The sequence below is a fragment of the Bos mutus genome, chromosome 14 (genome assembly GCF_027580195.1).
Source record: "Bos mutus isolate GX-2022 chromosome 14, NWIPB_WYAK_1.1, whole genome shotgun sequence".
Lineage (NCBI taxonomy): Eukaryota > Metazoa > Chordata > Mammalia > Artiodactyla > Bovidae > Bos > Bos mutus.
The window spans coordinates 41,844,630-41,851,351 of NC_091630.1; positions in this window are offsets into that span (position 1 = coordinate 41,844,630).

Consider the following 6,722-nt stretch of genomic DNA (forward strand, 5'->3'; position numbering starts at 1 on the left):
TATTAACATTCTAAACATATACACATCAATAGCCTGAAGAGAGAATATTTGAACCTCCAAGAATAAACAAACATGTCACAGAAATTAAGTTTAAAATCCATAAATTAAAGAATATTTGTTTTAAATTTTTCCTATAGTAAAGCCTCTTCAATTTCTTACAAGTGGAACATAAATAGAAAATGATTTTAAAGAGACATTAAATTTCAGAATTAGTTCAAGATGGTGGAGTACAAAGACATATGCTCATTCCCTCCTGTGAGAACACCAAATGCAACTAGTTATTGATGAGACAATGCTGTAACCCACCAAAAAAGGGTACCCCACGTTCAAAAACAAAGGAGAAACTTCAACAAGACAATTGGAGGGGTGCAATCATGATAAAATCAAATCCCATACCCACCCAGTGGATGATCCACAAACTGGAGAATAATAATACCAAAGAAGTTCTACTGTTGTGAAGTTTCCAAGTACCACATCAGGCTTCCTAGACTGGGAATTTGGCAAAGGCACTAGGTATCCCCAAGGAATCTGACTTTGCAGGCCAGCAATATTTGATTATAGGACTTCCACAGGCCTGGGGGAAACAGACTCCACTCTTGGAGGACACAAACAAAATCCTGCATGCACCAGGACCCAGGGGAAAGGAGCAGTCACCTACAGGAGACTGAACAAGACCTACCTGAGACACATAGAAATCAAACTGAAAAAAAAAAATTAAAGACAAAGATAAAATATTAAAAGCAACAAGGGGAAAATGACAAATAACAAGGGAACTCTCATAAGATCATCAACTGATTTCTCAACAGAAACTCTACAAACCAGAAGGGAAACAGCACAATATATTTAAAGTGATAAACGGGAAGAACATACAACCAAGAAATCTCTACCCAGCAAGACTTTCATTCAGATGTGAAGGAGAAATCAAAAGCTTTACAGACAAGCAAAAGTTAAGAGAATTCAGCACTACCAAACCAGCTTTATGACAGATGCTAAAGAAACCTCTCTAGGCAGGCAATACAAGAGAAAGGAAAGACCTGCAAAAAATAAACCAAAAGCAATTAAGAAAATGATAATAGGATCATACGTATTGTTAATTACCTAAAATGTATATGATTAAATGCTCCAACCAAAAAACATAGACTGGCTGAATGGATAACAATATGTGCATGGATGCACTTCCACTTCTCACATCACTCTACTTAGCCAATCAAATTGTATGTAATTATTTTATATTGTTAGGTTAATCTTGTTTCCATTATGGCTTGCAGTTGTAATTATCTTTTATCTTTTGTCTGGCTATTGATTGTGAAAACTGATAAACATATTTTACTATTGTGATTATTTTATTATTATGATTATTCATTTTAATATCATGATTGGTCAATAGAAAATAATAGGGTTTTATATTATTAAATAATATAAGTATGTAATATATGTTAAAGTGCTACATTCAATATACCACCAAATTTGGAAAACTCAGCAGTGGCCACAGGACTGGAAAAGGTCAGGTTTCATTCCAATCCCAAAGAAAGGCAATGCCAAAGAATGTTCAAACTACTGCACAATTGCACTCATCTCACACGCTAGCAAAGTAATGCTCAAAATTCTCCAAGCCAGCCTTCAACAGTACATGAACCATGAATTTCCAGATGTTCAAGTTGGATTTAGAAAAGACAGAAGAACCAGAGATCACATTGCCAGCATCCATTGGATCATCAAAAAAGCAAGAGAGTTCCAGAAAAACATCTACTTCTGCTTTATTGACTATGCCAAAGCCTTTGACTGTGTGGATCACAAAAAACTGGAAAGTTCTTAAAGAAATGGGAATACCAGACCACCTATCTGCCTCCTGCGAAATCTGTATGCAGGTCAAGAAGCAACAGTTAGAATGGGACATGGAACAACAGACTGGTTCCAAATCAGGAAAGGAGTACATCAAGGCTATATATTGTCCCTTGCTCATTTAACTTATATGCAGAGTATATCATGCAAAATGCTGGGCTGGATGAAGCACAAGCTGGAATCAAGATTGCCAGGAGAAATATCAATAACCTCAGATATGCAGATGACACCACCCTTATGGCAGAAAACGAAGAACTAAAGAGCCCCTTGATGAAAGTGAAAAAAGAGAGTGAAAAAGTTGGTTTAAAACTCAACATTCAGAAAACTAAGATCATGGCATCTGGTCCAATCACTTCATGGCAAATAGATGGGGAAACAATTGAAACAGTGACAGACTTTATTTCAGGGAGCTCCAAAATCACTGCAAATAATGACTGCAGTCATGAAATTAAAAGACACTTTCTCCTTGAAAGAAAAGCTATGAGCAACCTAGACAGCATTTTAAAAAGCAGAGACATTACTTTGCCAACAAAGGTCCGTCTAGTCAAGGCTATTTTCCAGTAGTCATGTATGGATGTGAGAGTTGGACTATAAAGAAAGCTGAGCGCTAAAGAATTGATGCTTTTGAACTACAGTGTTGGAGAAGACTCTTGAGAATCCCTTGGACTGCAAGGAAATCCAACCAGTCATTGGAAGGACTGATGCTGAAGCTGAAACTCTAATACATTGGCCATCTCATGCGAAGAACCGACTCACTGGAAAAGACCCTGATGCTGGGAAAGATTGAGGGCAGGAGGAGAAGGGGACAACAGAGGATGAGATGGTTAGATGGCATCACTGACTCAATGGACATGAGTTTGAACAAACTCCAGAAGTTGGTTATGGACAGGGAAGCCTGGCATGCTGCAGTCCATGGGGTCACAAAGAGTTGGACACAATTGAGCGACTAAACTGAACTGATATTATTACAATTACCATTTCATAGAAAAGCCTCCACTCACTTTCTAAAATCCGAAACACTAATGCCCAGGTATTATTTTTTTCTCCAAATTTCCAGATGTGATTCTGATGAGCAGCCATGTTTAAAAATAACTAGACTGTATGATAATCTCTTGCTTTTATCTTGTTTGCTTCATTTTTTGTATTTCATATTCAGTGCTCCCATTTCATTTAGTTTATGTTTTCCAGTTTCTCAGTCTCTATTTCTGTTATTGTTCTTTCTCAAGCCTTTACCAAGTGCAGTAGAAAGTTTTATACATGTATCTATACATATATGTATTATATATGTATAGATATATAGTATGTATAATACATATATTAGAAACATGGAATTTTTGCTTAGCTAAAAAATTTAATGACATTTTTGTTCCATTAGTTTGACTAAGTATGAACAGAATGCTAGATTTCTAATTTATATTCACTTAAAACTTTGATATTGTTCCATTTATTCTGGCATCTAGTATTACTGCTTAAAGTCTAGAAAGCTTATTATTTTAGTGATGTTTTTTAAAAAAAATTGAATGGGGCTTGAAACTTCTAATCCAATTCTGAGAATATAAAGAAATATTATGTTGTTTAAAAAAAAGGCAAACAACGTTTTGGTTTCAAAATAATCTATAGATATATATGTATGTGCCTATATTGTTACCATTTTCAGTGCAGTTTTTATATTTTTTAAAATAAATTAAGAATGTAGTTTAAAAAAAAAAGTAATTTACTAACTGGGAAATGTTCACTCCTTTCATAGTATAATGGTTTCCATATTCTAAGAGAGATCTTTAAAATTAACCATCTAATAAACAGCATTTCTTTAAAAAATAAATTCCTGCACACTAAAAAAAGAGAGATTGAGCTTCAAATATTAAGAAATAAAGTGCTGGATTCCATCCAGAAGTAAACCGGTAATTGTGTTAAAATGTAGATGCTGAAATCTTTCCCTGAGCTGCCTCTTGAAGTTGACCAGGTCATGCTAACGACTGCCAAAAATCCAAAATTGGCACTTCTTCTCAAGTCAGTGTATAGGGGTTGGCCAGCTGGAAAGTTGCCTGAGGAGTTCCAATAATTTGAAAATCATCAACATAAATTTTCTCCCTAAAAAGAATGCTTCTTCTGGGGGAAATTGAACCACTCTTCCAGAGGGCTGTTGACACATAGGTACCTTGCAGACAGCACATCCAGGAATTGGCCCGAATTTGTGCTTACAAGTCCAAAATTGACACCCACTTGGAAAGAATGGAAATGCGCACAGTCCCATTTCCTAGGAAATAAGGAGCCTCGGTTAAAATAAATTCATATTAATGTTGGACATAAGACTTAATTTCGGGTAAGAGTTCTCCATCCACGCTAGAATCTTTCACCAGTGGTTCTTTAAATAGCTTTTGGTGGAAAATCAGCAATTTCTGGTATAATTGAGAGCGGGATTGAGAAATTAATGAGTTTTTCCTAACAAAGTTACCATTAACGCTGCCAAAAAAACCTTACCAAAAGTAACTTCATGTACCTGACTAAATTGCCCTGTACAGTATATTAAACACTAAACCAACAGCACATTTAAAAGGTCTATTGAGGGTAGCCAAGATCCTTATCACTCAACTTCTGGAATGTTCTATCTATAAAATCAAGTTATGTAAGTTATTTACAGAACAGTATTTTAGGGTGCTCTTTGATCAGCTTATCCCCTTCTATCAGGGAATTCTTAACACAAAGATAGGCTTTGTTTCTTTTCTATTTGCTTTGCTTTGCTTTGCAATCTTTTCAACCCCAAGAATTCATATTCATGAAGTGGATGATAATCATCAAAATTTCCTAAAACACTCCCATGAAAGACAAGCCAGACAAAGTGATGATAATCAGCTGAGGGGACAAAAATCTGAGAATTATCATTCGTATTCACTAACACACTGTTTTAGAGAAGTGTTTTTACTTTCTTCCCTATGAAGGAAACAGTGGAGAAAGTCAACAACATACCCATTTAATAAATGATGGCACTGATGCATTAAAATGGTCTATAAGCCTAGAAAATATAAAATGTTTTATGATAACATAGTATTTTCATATAAATCATGACAATTGATCATTACTTCAGCCCTCTGAGTGACTGAAAAGTGAAGTCGCTCAGTCATGTCCGACTCTTTGAGACCCCATGGACTGTAGCCTCGTAGCCTATCAGGCTCCTCCGTCCATGGGATTTTCCAAGCAAGAGTGCTGGAGTGGATTGCCATTGCCTTCTCCAGGGGATCTTCCCGACCCAGGGATCGAACCCGGGTCTCCCGCATTGCAGGCAGACGCTTTATCGTCTGAGCGATGAAGAGACAGGTATAGCTGTTTAATTGCCAGCATGGTAAGGAGCTACATGGATAAAATAACCAAGAATAATGACACTTACAATGTTGGAAAGGAAGAGAACAGGGCATGTGTGGAAGCACAGATGGGGGAGAGTGGTTAAAAGTAGAAGCCATAACACTTACGTCTGTCTAACGTAGCTAATTTTAAGTGCTACATTCCTTCCAAAATTCTATTTCTTTTTAAAATGTCTAGTTCATTTAAAATATGTGGAATCTAGAAAAATGGTACTGATGAAACTATTTGCAGAGCAGAAATGTAGATGTAGAGTATGGACATGTGGATATGGGGGGGGATGAATTGGGAGTGTAGCATTGACATATACTCACTATTACGTGTAAAACAGATAACTAGTAGGAAGCTGCTATAAAGCACTAGAAGCTCAGCTTGGTAAACTGCGGTGACCTAGAGGGATGGAATGGTGGAGGTGAGGGTGGTTCAAGAGGGAGGGGATATATGTAAACACACAGATGATTCACTTTGTTATACAGCAAAAACTAATACAATTGTAAAGCAACTATATTCCATTTTTTTTTAAGCTGACAGATTGAACTATTATCCTGCTTAATGTCCAAACCCATAACTTCATTAGGCCAGGAAAAGCATTTGTATGCAGATGTAGAGTTCTCTTGATGAAAGTGAAAGAGGAGAGTGAAAAAGTTGGCTTAAAGCTCAACATTCAGAAAACAGATCATGGCATCCAGTCCCATCACTTCATGGCAAATAGATGGGGAAATAGTGCAAACAGTGACAGACTTTATTTTTCTGGGCTCCAAAATCACTGCAGATGGTGATTGCAGCCATGAAATTAAAAGACGCTTACTCCTTGGAAGGAAAGTTATGACCAACCTAGACAGCATATTCAAAAGCAGAGACATTACTTTGTCAACAAAGGTCCATCTAGTGAAAGTTATGGTTTTTCCAGTGGTCATGTATGGATGTGAGAGTTGGACTATAAAGAAAGCTGAGCGCCAAAGAATTGATGCTTTTGAACTGTGGTGTTGGAGAAGACTCTTGAGAGTCCCTTGGACTGCAAGGAGATCCAACCAGTCCATCTTAAAGGAGATCAGTCCTGGGTGTTCATTGGTAGGGCTGATGTTGAAGCTGCAACTCCAGAACTTTGGCCACCTGATGTTAAGAGCTATTAAGGGTCATTTGAAAAGACCCTGATGCTGGGGAAGATTGAGGGCAGGAAGAGAAGGGGACAACAGAGGATGAGATGGTTGGATGGCATCACCGACTCAATGGACATGCGTTTGGGTGAACTCTGGGAGTTGGTGATGGACACGGAGGCCTAGCATGCTGTGGTTCATGGGATTGCAAAGAGTCAGACACACCTGAGCAACTGAACTGAACTGTAGAGTTCTTTAAGCTGCTGAAAATATTTTACTTTTTACTTCATGGTGTAAAATGAATTTAAAGATGAACCAAGAATAAACAGATAGATGCATTAATTCAGCAAACATTTACTGAGTGTATTTTTTTGCAAAACTTGCCTCTCTCATGATATAGGTGGCATCTCAAGCACTGCCTTCCGA